Raw genomic sequence first — 16,836 nt, forward strand, 5'->3', positions numbered from 1 at the left:
TATATGACTTCACACGATATAAAACTGAGACTCATGACATAGATAAAAGTGAACTGGTTACCATGGGGAGGGGGTGGTAGTGTGGGAGAAAAGAGGGACAAATACACAGTGATGGAAAATGATTTGACTTTGGATGGTAGGCACACAGCACAGTCAGCAGCTTAAAGCTTATAGAGATGTCCACCAAAACCCTATGTACTCTTTGTTGATCAATGTCATCCCATTAAATTTATTTTCAAAATAATAAAAGTTTTAAAAAGAAAAAACTCCACCTTACTGCATTGTCTTTTTCTCATTTTAACATAAGACACTTTGTCACAGTGGGCACAGACCCATAGAGCATTTTGGGGGAAGCTTCGGTCTATTGGAAAACACATTTCTACCTATGTTGCTTTCTTAAGTACCTGCTAATTATAAAAAGCATTATTCTAATTTGTGAGACTAGACAGAACTCAAGATGTATAGAAAGCAAGGCTTCCCAGACTTTAGAGTCACAACTGAGTTACCAGGCAAGTGATAGAACTTGCTTACTGTCTTTCTTTCTCACGTGGGAGTAAGAACAGGTGCCTTACCTAACTAGCTGTCACAGTCAGAAGAAAGAATAGACAATAACCCAAGCTTTTACAAAGCTTACAGTGATAAGAGCTAACATTTAATGGATACTTACTTTATGCCAGACACTCTAAGCACTGTATCTATATTAACTCTTTTAATCCTTATAAACAACTCTATGAGGTAGGTAGGCTCAATTATTATCTCCATTTTTACAAATGAGATGGAGACTTGAAGCTTAGAGAAGTTAAATAAGTTGTCCAGGGCACACAGTATGAAGAGGAGCTGGAATTTAAAGTTAGAGTGGCTTTCAGAGTTTCTGCCTTTATCTCCAAGACTGCCATACCTCTCACTCCATAAGGCAGATTGTTTTAGGATACAACTTACATTTACTTATAGTTTATAATCTAGTGGAGGGGAGGGAGATGATAACAACCCCAAAAAACATAAAACACTGATTTCGGTTGTAAAGAATTATATATGTGAGGCCTGCCCTGTGGTGGCGCAGTGGAAAAAGCGTCGACCTGGAAATGCTGAGGTCGCTGGTTCGAAACCCTGGGCTTGCCTGGTCAAGGCACATATGGGAGTTGATGCTTCCAGCTCCTCCCCCCTTCTCTCTCTCTCTGTCTCTCCTCTCTATCCCTCTCTGTCTCTCTCTCTCCTCTCTAAAAATGAATAAATAAAATAAAAATTAAAAAAAAAGAATTATGTATGTGAAAACTAAATGAATGCTAGAGTGAACCAAAAGATCAATTTAGTGGGGTTAATCTAGAACTGCTTCATGGCAAAGGGAATTTTGACCATAATTTGGAAGGAAGGGAGAACATGACATTGAGGAGACAGGTCATGTTCCAGGTGCAGAGAACGTTGTGCAGACAAGCTATTAAGACAAATGTAGGAGACAGCAACGTGTCTACACGATGCCAAAACATCTGGTCAATTCAGTTTTTAAAAAACCCTCCATCAGCGTAGTAAATTTCTTCAGTCAATCCAGATGTTTGGCATCTTGTAGACAAAACATCCAGATGATTAACTAAAGATTTGACATAGCTGACTGGATTAACCAGATGTTATGGCATTGTATAGACACAGTGTCAGGACATTCGCTTGGCTGCAGTGGAATCCAGCTGTAAAGGAGATAACGGCTCAGGCAACGAGAGGGGGCTTTGCAGCAGAGGACATGGAGCTGGATTTGATGCAATTGGGAGCTGCTGGACACGGAGTGCGATGGAAATGATGCTTAAGGAAGAGGATTCTAACAACAACTGTGTGAAGAAAAATAAAATGGTGAGAGAAAAAGTTGTAGACAGGAAAAAGGATGTGAGGAGAGTGCAGGTGTGTGTGAGGTAATTAGAACCTGGACCAGATCAGGCTTGGGAAAGCAGCAGGAAAGAATGGATCTGAAAAACATTACAGAAAAAGAACAGGAAGTCAGGTTAGAAGGGAGTGAGACTGCACATCAGCCCAAGGTTGGAGGAGTCCAGGCCTGAGAAAGCAGCTGCCATCAACCTCCCCACAGTAGTTCACCAAGCAGGGTCCCCAAGAAATCCCTCCTCTCAACCTCAAATCTGAGGCCTCAGCCAGGCCCCCCGGCATGGGAAACCTGGAGATCACAAACACAATTCTCGTACCCATGTTCTTTAACCATTGTAGAGGCACCAAAATTGATTTCTCTTCAAGTCCAACTTCATGAAAGGATTGAGAATGCTAGATTCAGATTGTCAGGTAGACACAACTTTAGTGAACAGCCTAAAAAGGCAATAACATATTTTAATGACATTTGCTTTTGTACAGCATACAATGTAAACTAAGATATACAGGAGTGTGAGTAAATTAGATAAAATGAGATTATGAGGAATTACATAGTACCTATAGTACTTGACAGTTTAGCATTGTAAAAGCCTGGTAACGCAAAAACTGATGGCCAAATCCAAAATTTTATGATATATATTTTAAATCATTAATTTATGCCTGACCAGGTGGTGGTGCAGTAGATAGAGTATGGATCTGGGATTCTGAGGACTCAGGTTCAAAACCCCGAGGTCATTGGCTTGAGCATGGACTCAACAGCTCGAGTGCAGGGTTGCCAGATTGAACATGGGATCATAGATATGACCCATGGTCACTGGCTTGAGCCCAAAGTCACTGGCTTGAGCAAGGTATGACTGACTCAGTTGGAGAGCCTCCTAGTTAAGGCACATATAAGAAAGCAATCAGTGAGCAAATGAAGTGCTACAACTACAAGTTGATGCTTCTCATCTCTCTCCCTTCCAGTCTCTCTCTCTCTCTCTCTCTCTCTCTCACTAAAAATAAATAAATAAATAAATAAATAAATCTTTAATTTATGAAACCTTAGAATGTTCAATCCTTGATTTGCAGGATCTTAAAAGTATTCCAAATATCTTATTTGATAAGAATCAGCTTTATATTTACAAACTGGAATTCATTAGGATCCAAGCTATGATAGTAGTATATTCCTTAAAAATATTCTTAATATTTATGCAATTCACGGTTTTGCAAATTTACAGTTTCTCATGTTTTCAACCTCATGCTTATCAGCCCACACAGCCAATTCTGTACCCTTTACAAAGAGACTAGGTTTTCTCCAATGACGACCTTGTTCAGAGAAAGAACCTTCAACAGAGTTTAATCACTCTCTGTTCATCATTTGGTAAAAATTGAGAATCAATTTCTCTATCTCTTTTTCCTTCCCCCTCTACCAGAGGGATAATCCAGAATGTGAGATCATAAATATTTTAATGTGTTTCAAAATCACCATGGAGCAGGTACAGAGGTCAGGAAACTTGTTAAAACCAGTTTCCCAGGCCTCAGCAATGTCAAGCCCATTGATCTGGGGTAGGAGCCCACAAATTTGTTGTTTTTGTTTCATATTTAATAAGCTCCTTCAACTAATATTGATACCTGTTTTCTGAAAACCAAACTTGGACAGACACTGCCCTAGAGCAGAATGCTAGAGAGTGAAAAAACATCTATTGGACACACGAAATCTAAAATGGTAAAATGGCTTTAAATTCTTTTCTTATCCAAAAAATCATATTCCTTAATTATTCCTTTATGTAACAAGCTACTATGTAATTTCACTATAATCGTTGAAATGTAGGATTTTTCAAAGAACCTGAATAAAGTCAGGTACACAATCAAGCTGAGAGGCCTGGAAGACAAGTAGGACAGCCTGTCTGTTCTCAATTCATAGCTCTGTTCACTCTGGCCATTCCTGAACACAATGTTTACATGATGGGGAAATGTAATTAATGATCTTGGTAAGTCTTTCTAGTTCTCCAAGGCTAAGTGAGTCACTTATTTATCAGATAGGAAAAAAAAAAACCAACGAGTTGGTTTCACTGAAACAATGGGTGATTTATCCATGTGTTTGAATATAACCTTCCCACAGCCATCAGTTTTATAAGAAATACCTCAAAGTTAGTAGATAGCAAACTAGTTATTCAAAAAGTTAATCAGTAAAATGTTCCCAATCACAGCATCAAGATTAGAGTCTTTGTTCTTTACAAATAATCTTTTAGGTGTCTTTCTTTTTTCTTTTTTTGGCAGCACAAACTATTCTACAAGACAGATGAATGGATTTCTTTTTTTCTGTTACTGTGGTTCCATTTGCCTTAAATTCAACTCATCTCCTAAATCCTTTCCTAAGGACATAGGAAAGCAAGTAACATGGAAGAATTTTATTGGAGACTCTTTATTACCTAAGATGTCACAATTAAGAGTCAAATTTACTTTCAAAAAATTTCAAATGATGCTTTTGAAACACATCAGGGATTTCATATGTAAGCCAAGTGGTTTTGGCTTGAGTAGTGATTCCCTCCCATTTACCCATTCTCTTGCCATTTTCAAACCCCATCTAGCAACCACAGGAAATGGTCTCTTGCCCTACTGCAAGTCAATTCGGACAAGGTAGAACTGAAAAAGAAAACCGTTAGGAAATTGCAGAGCATAGAAAGTACTTGCATTCTGATACAGCTTAAAATAAAGATTCATTTGCAGTGATCTTTCTTATCTCCCACATAAAAAATTTAACCTTCAATGCCTCCATCTTAACCACAGTATTGATAAGGGTAAGGAATAAACACATTTTTCTTTAGAGTATTTTACTGATTATACTGCTTTAATATCATTTATTGCATAGAATGGCTTTAAGCATTGTGCTTTTTGTTCCCTCGAGGCCATTGCTAGCCCATAGGGTACCTCATGTGAACTAGAAAAAGGCATCCATTTCCCAAAGCACTTTACTTCCATATGTCAGAAAATTTTGGTAATGTCCTTATTGGGCAAATGAGTTTGTAAAATCTGTATTTTCAGAGTTTGCTCACTTTTATTGTTAAAAATGGGCGCTGCCCGTGTGATTGGTGCTGCTAGGTAAAACTGCTAATTATCTTCCTGCTTGGGAAGGGTCATTGTTATGCTAATGTTGCTGGAGGAGGGGTTTCCCGCCAAAAAGTTTTAAGAAGGAAAAGAAGAAGGAGGCCATGTTTTTGCAGAGTTTGTGCAAAGAGTAGAAGGGAGAAGGTGTGCAGATAGGAACGGAGGTGAAGGTTTTTGCGAGCTCTGCTGAGACTGGTGGGGCCTTTGATTCTAGGAAAAACTGGAAAAGACTCTCCTGGTTCTGGAACCGAAGAACATGTGAGTGGGTTTTGGTGCCCCATGTGTTTGTTTTCACTCACTGGCTGGTTGCAAGGCTAGAATAAAGTAAAGTGACCAATCGTCTCCTCTTTTAGGGTGGACAGTCCTTCTTTTGTAAGTTCCATCCTCCCTTGAAAAGTGTCCTCCTACATGTCCTCCTTTTTGGTATTGGAAGACTAATCTGTAAATGTCCGTATTCGATTGATGCAGAGTCAATCCATTGCATGTGAAGTGACGTATTTGTATTTGACATGAGGATTCATCAAGGATCAGTACAATGCGGTGAGACATGATTATGAGGCGCATGCGCTCCACATGGGAGACCTTGACAGAGTGCACGATATACCGAGCACGCAAATGGCTTTGTGTACTTCTTACTGAAACACAACACAGCACATATGACATTGTAGATTCACGATTGTTTCTTTCTCCGTGAATACTTAATCATAGACAGGTAAGCACAATTCATGTTTTATTAATTCATTATCTATTTAAATCTTCCAAATATGTATAATTTTATTTACAAGTATTTTACTGAAATTTGAGTTTTAAAGTGGAAATCTAACCTCAAACGATATCTATTAATAATGCATTTCCATTAAATAGCTGCATAAAACAGACATTTTTAAATTAGTAAATGATAAATACACCCAAATGTCACTCCAAATTAGTGGTTTTGTTTGATATTTAGTTTTACTAAATGAGTACTTTTTTCTTACAATTATTATTAGAAATTAATAGGCATGTAAGCATAATTAAAATATAAAATATTATAAATGTTATCATGCATTTATCATATTATAGTTGCAATGAATAAAATGTGTCTTTTATTTATGATATTGTTTTCTTCAGTTTATTTTTGTCCTCCTTTACATTGTAAAAAAGTTGGTCACCTTAATAAAGGTATGGCCCACCAGTTTTTGGCTCAACTGTTACTTTACCGTTTGTCCTAATCTAATGGGAACCTGCACCTGCCTGTTGGCTGTGATGGCCATGCTATTGGCCATGCAGTCCTAATTTCATTTGAAGATACTACAGCATCTGCAAGAGAAATTGTCATAAAACTATCAAATCTCTTGCCTGTCATGTGAATCATGTCCCATGATTAGACATAGTACCCATGTGTAGGTGACACCACTTCTTCTTCCTGCTCACTGTCAGCTTGATCATTTGTCAGCCGGTCCACAGGTTCCTTACAGGTCTATTAGAATTCAATAAGACTACTCTTTCAGAAATCACACAAGATATTCTTCCTGACAAATCCAAATTTACCTTGTTGAAGTTCTCCTGTGGGTAAAATATGTTCAAACAGCATTGCATGTGTTCAAACAGCATTGCATGTTTGTGAAAAGAGGCACTAATCAGTGCAGCGAACTTCATTACTGTCTTATTTTAAGAAATTGTCAAGGATGACTCAGAGTAATGGTGGTGTGAGAGATACCCTTTATCTCTTTCCTTGAAATTTCAACAATTGAACAATTATAACACAGCAAAGGAACTCCAGCTGGGCTCACAGGCATGCCTGAAAGATCCATGCACCACATGGACTAAAGGTGGGATGAGTTGAGAAGAGGGGTGGAAGATAAGATGCACTGGTTCTGGGCTCAGAGACAGGAGAAACCAGGAGTGACTAGAAGTTCTTCTGCTGGGAAGAGTGAAGATATTGAAGGGAATTTGGTGTGATACTGAACCAAAGTGTCAGAGGATGGGGTCACTGCCAGTGTTCCCACAGTTGGCCTGCAGTGCACACTCAGATAGAGACACAAAAATACAAAGTGCAGGCCCACCAGCCTCCCAGATACAGCCTCCCACCCCGCCCAGGTATGGAGAATGGCAGAGACATACCCCACAGCTGAATAACAGAGATGCTCTGTGTCTGGTCTCCTGCTCCTTTTGGACTCAGGAAGGAACACTCAAAAGCCTGAGGTCACCATTGTGGAAGCCATAAAGACCTCACAAGTCTCACCTGTCATTACAACTGCAGCCCTGCCTCCACATATGTGACAGCAGCTTCTCAGCAGACTTCAGCCTGGGGCTTTACAGAGCTATAACTTGTAATACAGGCCACCTACTGAGAAAAAATAGAAATATTTTTCAGAAATATTTTCTAATTTTTTGTTTTCCTTTAATTCTTTTTGTACTAGTTGTGTACAATTTTTGTTCAATTATTGCATTTTTGTTTATGCCAATTTATTCTTTAATTTTTAATTTATTTTAATTCTTAAATTTATTTTTGTATATTTTGTTGTTATTCTTTGATTGATTTTTTTTAACAATACTACTCTCAAATTCCCTCAAAGCAGAAACAAAGGCATACCATGAATACCCAAGAAAGAGACACAGTTCAGAAAGAAAATGAAAAATCTCCAGAAAGCAATCTCAAACACATGGAAACTATGATGTTAAACTATAAAGAATTCATTTTCTGCAGTTCCAAAAATACTCAACAATATGTGAGAAAACACCAATAGGCAACTTAATGAGCTCAGAAAACAAAAGACATACCTTGCCAAGGAGACTGAAACTTCAAAAAAAGAGATTAAAAACTCAATACATGAATTCAAAAATGAGCTAGCAAGTTTAGCTAACAGAACAGGACAGATAGAAGAGAGAATTGGTGACATTGAAGACAGGCAGCTACAGATGATACAGAGCTCAAGAATTTTAAAAAATGAGAGAGCTCTACAAGAATTGTCTGACTCCATCAGAAAGAACAATATAAGAATAATGGGTATTTCAGAAGAAGAAGAGAGGGAGGAGGGAATGGAGAGCCTATTCAAATAAAAAATTGAAGAGAATTTCACAAGCCTGTGAGAATAGTTAGATCCTCAAAAAGAAGAAGCAAACAAAATGCTCAGTTACTTCCACCCAAACAGGCCTTCTCCAAGGCACATTGTAATAAAAATTTCAAAAATCAATGACAAAAGAAGAATCCTCTAGGCAGCTAGGGAAAAGAAGAACTTAACATATTAAGAAAGGCCCATCACATTATCATCAGGTTACATAGCAGAAATTCTACAAGCCAAAAGAGAGTGGACCCAAACATTTAAAGTACTGAAAGAGAGGAATTACCAGCCAAGAATACTATATCCATCAAAGTTTTCCTTCATATATGAAGGAGAAATAAAAACTTTGCCAGACATACAGAAGCTGAGGAAATTTATCACCAGAAAATCCCCATGGAAGGAAATACTCAAGGGGGCTATTTTAATGGATACAAAAAAAAAAAAAAACCCCACAAAACTACAAGTAAAATCTCCAACAAGGTTACAATATAAACAAGGATAATCTGGGACCAAAAAACCATAAAAGGGGAGAGGATAAAAGTCTGAAGTGGCAAAGGAGGATGGAGTGCAGAAGCACTCATAAGACAAAGGACTCTTGTATATACTGTATAAAACTTTTGTTCTCAACAACCTAACAGTAACCACCATAAAACAAAACAAAACTGAAATACATAGCTTAAAAATAAAGTAAAGAAACCCACAAAAATGTGGAAATTAAACAACATACTTCTAAAAATGACTGAGTCAAAAAAAATAAAAGCAGAGATCAAAAGATAAATACAGACAAATGAGAATGACAACACAACATATCAACACTTCTGGGATGCAGCAAAAGCAGTAATTGGAAAAAAAGGAGAAATAGAGGAAAGTAAATCAACATAATAAAGGCTATATATGACAAACCATCAGCCAATATTATACTGAATAATTAAGAAACTGTAAGCTTTTCCTCTAAAATCAAGAATAAGACAAGGATACCCACTTTTCCCACTCTTATTCAACAGAGTACTGGAATTTTTAGCCAGAGCAATCAGGCAAGAGAAAGAAATAAAAGATATTCATACTGGTAAAGAAGAAGTAAAGGTATCACTTTTTGCTGATGACATGATCCTGTATATAGAAAACCCCAAAGACTCTACTGAAAAACTAACAGAAACAATAAACAAATAGAATAAAGTCACAGGATACAAAATCAGTATATAAAAGTCTGTTTCAATAATAGATGAGAACTTCCCAAGCCTGTGGAAAGAACTAAAGCCTTAAATTCCAGAAGCAAACAGAACTCCGAGTTTTCTTAACCCCAACAAACCTACTCCAAGGCACATCATAATGAAATTGGCACAAACCAACGGCAAAGAAAAAATTCTCAAGGCAGCCAGGGAAAAGAAGAATGCAACATATAAAGGAAGGCCCATTAGATTATCATCAGATTTCTCAACAGAAACTCTACAAGCTAGAAGAGAGTGGACCCCAATATTTAAAGTCCTGAAAGAGAGGAACTTTCAGCCATGAATACTATACCCATCAAAGCTATCTTTCAAATATAAAGGAGAAATAAAAACATTCACAGATACAGAAAAGATGAGGGAATTTATCATCAGAAAACCCCCACTCCAGGAATTACTAAAGGGGGTTCTCCAATCAGATACAAAGAACAACAACAACAAAAAAAAAAACAAAGCCACAAGTAGAAGCTCCAAGAAGAACACAATAAAACCAAATTTAAATTGTGACAACAACAAAAAGAAAGGGGGATGAGAGGATGGAGATTAACAGTAGCAAAGGATGTTGAAGTGCAAAAGTACTCACAAAATAGTGCACTACAATGAACAGGGTAGGAACACTTTTCATTACTTAAAGGTAACCACCATTGAAAAAACCTCCACAGAAGCACATGATTTAAAAAAGATAGCAACAGAGGAAAGATGTATGGAATACAACCAAATAAAAACAAAAGATAGAAAGATAAAAGAGAAGGATCAAACAAGACACAAAACTAACAGAAAGCAATCTATAAAATGGCAATAGAGAATTCACAAGTGTCAATAATTACACTAAATGTAAACGGATTAAACTCACCAATAAAAAGGCACAGAGTACCAGAATGGATTAAAAAAGAAAATCCAACTGTATGCTGCCTACAAGAAACTCATCTAAGTAACAAGGATAAAAACAAATTCAAAGTGAAAGGCTGGAAAACAATACTCCAAGCAAATAACATCCAAAAAAAGCATGTGTAGCAATACTCATATCTGATAATGCTGATTACAAGACAGGAAAAGTACTCAGAGACAAAAATGGCCATTTCATAATGGCTAAGGGGACACTGAATCAAGAAGACATAACAATCCTTAATATATATGCACCAAACCAAGGAGCACCAAAATATATAAGACAGCTACTTATTGACCTTAAAACAAAAACTGACAAAAATACAATCATACTTGGAGACCTCAATACACCGCTGACGGCTCTAGATTGGTCATCCAAACAGAGAATCAACAAAGATATAGTGGCCTTAAACAAAACACTAGAGCACCTGGATATGATAGACATCTACAGGACATTTCATCCCAAAGTGACTGAGTATATATTTTTCTCCAGTGTACATGGATCATTCTCAAGAATTGACCATATGTTGGGCCACAAAAACAACATCAGCAAATTCAGAAAAATCGAAGTTGTACCAAGCATATTTTCTGATCATAAAGCCTTGAAACTAGAATTCAACTGCAAAAAAGAGGAAAAAAATCCCACAAAAATGTGGAAACAACATACTTCTAAAAAATGAATGGGTCAAAGAAGAAATAAGTGCAGAGATCAAAAGATATATACAGACAAATGAAAATGACAATACGACATATCAGAATCTATGGGATGCAGCAAAAGCAGTGATAAGAGGGAAGTTCATATCACTTCAGTCATATATGAACAAACAAGAGAGAGCCCAAGTGAACCACTTAACTTCACACCTTAAGGAACTAGAAAAAGAAGAACAAAGACAACCCAAAACCAGCCGAAGAAAGGAGATAATAAAAATCAGAGCAGAAATAAATGAAATAGAGAACAGAAAAACTATAAAAAAAATTAATAGAACAGGGAGCTGGTTCTTTGAAAAGATCAACAAAATTGACAAACCCTTGGCAAGACTTACCAAGGAAAAAATAGAAAAAACTCATATAAACAAAATCCAAAATGAAAGAGGAGAAATCATCACGGACACCGTAGATATACAAAGAATTATTGTAGAATACTATGAAAAACTTTATGCCACTAAATTCAACAACCTAGAAGAAATGGATAAATTCCTAGACCAATACAACCTTCCTAGACTGAGTCATGAAGAAGCAGAAAGCCTAAACAGACCTATTAGTAGAGAAGAAATAGAAAAAAACATTAAAAACCTCCCCTAAAATAAAAGTCCAGGCCCAGACGGCTATACCAGCGAATTCTATCAAACATTCAAAGAAGACTTGGTTCCTATTCTACTGAAAGTCTCCCAAAAAATTAAAGAAGAAGCAATACTTCCAAATATGTTTATGAGGCCAACGTAACCCTCATACCAAAACCAGGCAAGGATGGCACAAAAAAAGAAAACTACAGACCAATATCTCTAATGAATACAGATGCTAAAATACTAAACAAAATACTAGCAAATCGAATACAACAACATATTAAAAAAATAATACATCATGATCAAGTGGGATTCATCCCAGAATCTCAAGGATGGTTCAACATACGTAAAACGGTTAACGTAATACACCATATCAACAAAACAAAGAACAAAAACCACATGATCTTATCAATAGACACAGAAAAGGCTTTTGATAAAATACAACACAATTTTATGTTTAAGACTCTCAACAAAATGGGTATAGAAGGAAAATATCTCAACATGATAAAGGCCATATATGATATACCATCAGCTAACATCATATTAAATGGCACAAAACTGAAGGCTTTCCCCCTTAAATCAGGAACAAGACAGGGTTGTCCACTCTCTCCACTCTTATTTAATGTGGTACTAGAGGTTCTAGCCAGAGCAATCAGACAAGACAAAGAAATAAAAGGCATCCATATCGGAAAAGAAGTAAAGGTATCACTTTTTGCAGATGATATGATCCTATACATCGAAAACCCCAAAGAATCCACAAAAAGACTACTAGAAACAATAAACCAATACAGTAAGGTTGCAGGATACAAAATTAACATACAGAAGTCAATAGCCTTTCTATATGCCAACAATGAAACATTTGAGAACAAACTCAAAAGAATAATCCCATTGCAACAAAAAAAAAATAAAGTACCTAGGAATAAACATAACAAAGAATGTAAAGGACTTATATAATGAAAACTATAAACCATTGTTAAGGGAAATCGAAAAAGATATAATGAGATGGAAGAATATTCCTTGTTCTTGGTTAGGAAGAATAAATATAATCAAGATGGCCATATTACCCAAAGCAATATACAAATTTAATGCAATTCCCATCAAAATTCCAATGACATTTTTTAATGAAATGGAGCAAAAAATCATCAGATTTATATGGAACTATAAAAAACCCCGAATAGCCAAAGCAATCCTAAAGAAAAAGAATGAAGCTGGGGGCATTACAATAACTGATTTCAAACTATATTATAGGGCCACGACAATCAAAACAGCATGGTATTGGCAGAAAAATAGACACTCAGACCAATGGAACAGAATAGAAAACCCAGAAATAAAACCACATATATATAGTCAAATAATTTTTGATAAAGGGGCCAACAACACACAATGGAGAAAAGAAAGCCTCTTCAATAAATGGTGCTGGGAAAACTGGAAAGCCACATGCAAAAGAATGAAACTGGACTATAGTTTGTCCCCCTGTACTAAAATTAACTCAAAATGGATCAAAGATCTAAACATAAGACCTGAAACAATTAAGTACATAGAAGAAGACATAGGTACTAAACTCATGGACCTGGGTTTTAAAGAGCATTTTATGAATTTGACTCCAAAGGCAAGAGAAGTGAAGGCAAAAATTAATGAATGGGACTACATCAGACTAAGAAGTTTTTGCTCAGCAAGAGAAACTGATAATAAAATAAACAGACAGCCAACTAAATGGGAAATGATATTTTCAAACAACAGCTCAGATAAGGGCCTAATATCCAAAATATACAAAGAACTCATTAAACTCAACAACAAACAAACAAACAATCCAATAAAAAAATGGGAAGAGGATATGAACAGACACTTCTCCCAGGAAGAAACACAAATGGCCAACAGATATATGAAAAGATGTTCATCTTCATTAGTTATTAGAGAAATGCAAATCAAAATGGCAATGAGATACCACCTCACACCTGTTTGATTAGCTATTATTAACAAGACAGGTAATAGCAAATGTTGGAAAGGCTGTGGAGAAAAAAGGAACCCTCATACACTGTTGGTGGGAATGTAAAGTAGTACAACCATTATGGAAGAAAGTATGGTGGTTCCTCAAAAAACTGAAAATAGAACCACCTTATGACCCAGCAATCCCTCTACTGGGTATATACCCCAAAAACTCAGTAACATTGATACATAAAGACACATGCAGCCCCATGTTCATTGCAGTATTGTTCACAGTGGCCAGGACATGGAAACAACCAAAAAGCCCATCAATAGATGACTGGATAAAGAAGATGTGGCACATATACACTATGGAATACTACTCAGCCATAAGAAATGATGACATCAGATCATTTGCAGCAAAATGGTGGGATCTTGATAACATTATATGAAATGAAATAAGTAAATCAGAAAAAAACAGGAACTGCATTATTCCATACGTAGGTGGGACATAAAAGTGAGACTAAGAGACATTGATAAGAGTGTTGTGGTTACGGGGGGAGGGGGGAGAGGGCGAGAGAAAGGGGGAGGGGAGGGGCACAAAGAAAACTAGATAGAAGGTGACAGAGGACAATCTGACTTTGGGTGATGGGTATGCAACATAATTGAACGACAAGATAACCTGGACATATTATCTTTGAATATATGTATTCTGATTTATTGATGTCACCCCATTAAAAAAATAAAATTATTAAAATTAAAAAAAAAGTCTGTTTCTTTTTTATACACCAACAATGAAACTTCAGAAAATAAATTGAAAAAACATTCCTTTTACTATTGCAACAAAAACAATAAAATACCTACAAATAAACTTAACAAAGGATGTGAAAGACCAATTTACTGAAAACTACAAGGCATTATTAAAAGAAATTTTAAAAGACGATGAAATGGAAAAATATTCCATGTTTACAGATTAGAAGAATCAACTTAGTTAAACGGCAATATTACCCAAAGCAATATACAAATTTAATGCAATCCCCATTAAAATCCCAATGGCATTTTTTTAAAGAAAAAGAACAAAAAAATCACCAGGTTTGTATGGAATCATAAAAAAAAACAGAATAGCCAAAGCAATCCTGAGAAAAAAGGATGGAGCCAGAGGTATCATACTACCTGACATCAAATTATACTAGAGAGCCATAATCAAACCAGCATGGTGTTGGCAGAATAACAGACATACAGACCAATGTAACAGAATCGAGAGTCCAAAAATTAAACCACATATATGTGAACAAATAATCTTTGACAAAAGAGCTAAAAACACACAACAGAAAAAAGAAAGTCTCTTCAATAAATGGTGCTGAGACAATTGAAAAGCTATATGCAAAAAAATGAAACTTGACTACTTCTCTTCATGCACAAAAGTTAATTCAAAATGGATCAAAGACTAAATATAAGAACTGAAACAGTAAGTCACATAGAAGAAAACATAGGTACTAACTTATGGACCTTGGTTGTAGAGAACATTTTATGATTTTGATCCCAAAGGCAAGGGAAGTAAAAGCAACAATAAATAAATTGTACTGTATCAAACTAAAAAGCTTCTGCACAGCAAAAGAAACCAACAACAAAACAAAAACATAGCCAACAAAATGGGAAATGATATTCACAAACAACAGCTCTGATAAGGGGTTAATATCCAAAATATATCAAGAACTCACAAAGCTCAACAACAAGCAGATAATCCAATTAAAAAATGGGGAGAGGACCTGAACAGACACTTCTCCCCAAAAGACATATAAATGGCCAACAGATATAAGAAAAGATACTCATCTTTGCTAACTATTAGAGAAATGCAAATCAAACTACAATGAGATACCACATCAACCAGTTAGATTGGCTGTTATCAAGGAACCCTCATTCACTGCTGGTGGAATGTAAACTGGTAAAACCATATGGAAGACAATATGTTTACTACCTCAAAAATTTAAGGATAGTGTTACTGTATGACCCAGCAATCCCTCTACTGGGTATCTACCAAACAAACAAACAAAAACCTTGAAAACATTGGTATGCAAAGACACATGCATCCCCATGTTCGTTGCATCATTATTCAAGGTGGCCAAGACATGGAAACAACCAAAGTGTCCCTCCGATAGAGGATTGAATAAAGAAGATGTGGTACATATATACAATGGAATACTACTCAGCCATAAGAAAGGATGACATATTGACATTTATGACAACATGGATGGACCTTCAGAACATTATGCTAAGTGAAATAAGTAAATCAGAAAATGCTAAGAACTATATGATTTCACACACAGGTGAGATACAAAACTGAGACTCATGACAGAGATAAAAGTGAAGTGGTTACCAGGGGAAGAAGGTGGGGGGAAGGGAGAAGAGAGGGACAAATACATGGTGATAGAAAATGATCTGACTTTGGGTGGTGGGCATGCAGTGCAGTAAGCCCCTTAAATGCTATAGAGATGTTCACTGAAACCCTATGTACTCTGTCCATCAATGTCATCTCATTAACTTAATTTTCAAAAAAAATTTTTTTTTGAAAAAAGAATTGCCACAGCCACCCTAACTTTCAGCAATCATCACCCTGATCAGTCAGCAGCCGTCACCATCAAGGCAAGATCCTCCACCAGCACAAAGATTATAACTTGCTGAAGGCTCAGGTGATGGTTAGCATTTCTTAGCAATAGAATATTTTTAAATTAAGGTATGTGAATGATTGTCCTTTTGGACATAATGCTGTTGCATATTTAATAGACTAGAGTACAGCATAAACACAACTTTTATATGCACTGGGAAACTAAAAATGTTTGTGTGACTTGCTTTATTGCAATATTTGCTTATTGAGGTCGTCTGGAACCAAACCTGAAATTTCTCTAAGTTATGCCTATATAGGACTTAGAGGCTTCAGAATATATTAGAATGTGACCACCCAAAAAGAAAATGTCAAACCCTAGTTTACTTGCCTGAAGAACCTCCATGAGACAGACTATACAGGAAACAATTCCATCTTCCAGAGTGAATATTCACTTGTTTGCTTTTCAAGCCAGGAGTTTGGAAGAAGCCAGCAAGCAGTGTAGTCATTTGGTAATGTCCTTCCCACTGCCAAGATGGATTAATGCTGGGAGATCTTACAACTGGTGAGTAATCTGTAGTGCTTGCAGACCCTCCAAGATCCCCAAGGTGTGATTTATTTTCATACGTAGATTTCTGTCATCATCCTCCAAAGGGTGCTTTGTCATTTTCTTTACTCTTCCCTCACTGTACAGTCAAGTCCATATTACAAGGATAACATGGTTTCCAAGTCATTGCCAATCTCCTCAAACCAAGTGGTAAGCACTTCAGAGACACAGCTAAATTATGAGGGCTATATTAATAAAATTATACCAGTTTCTTTTTAAATGATTCTGGAAAGGTATGAATAGTTGTTTATTAAAATAAGATTTAGAACCTAATCATCCTCTAGTTTTTCTGATTTGCTTTATTATGCTCCTACCT

Source organism: Saccopteryx leptura, chromosome 1, assembly GCF_036850995.1.
Source record: "Saccopteryx leptura isolate mSacLep1 chromosome 1, mSacLep1_pri_phased_curated, whole genome shotgun sequence".
NCBI lineage: Eukaryota > Metazoa > Chordata > Mammalia > Chiroptera > Emballonuridae > Saccopteryx > Saccopteryx leptura.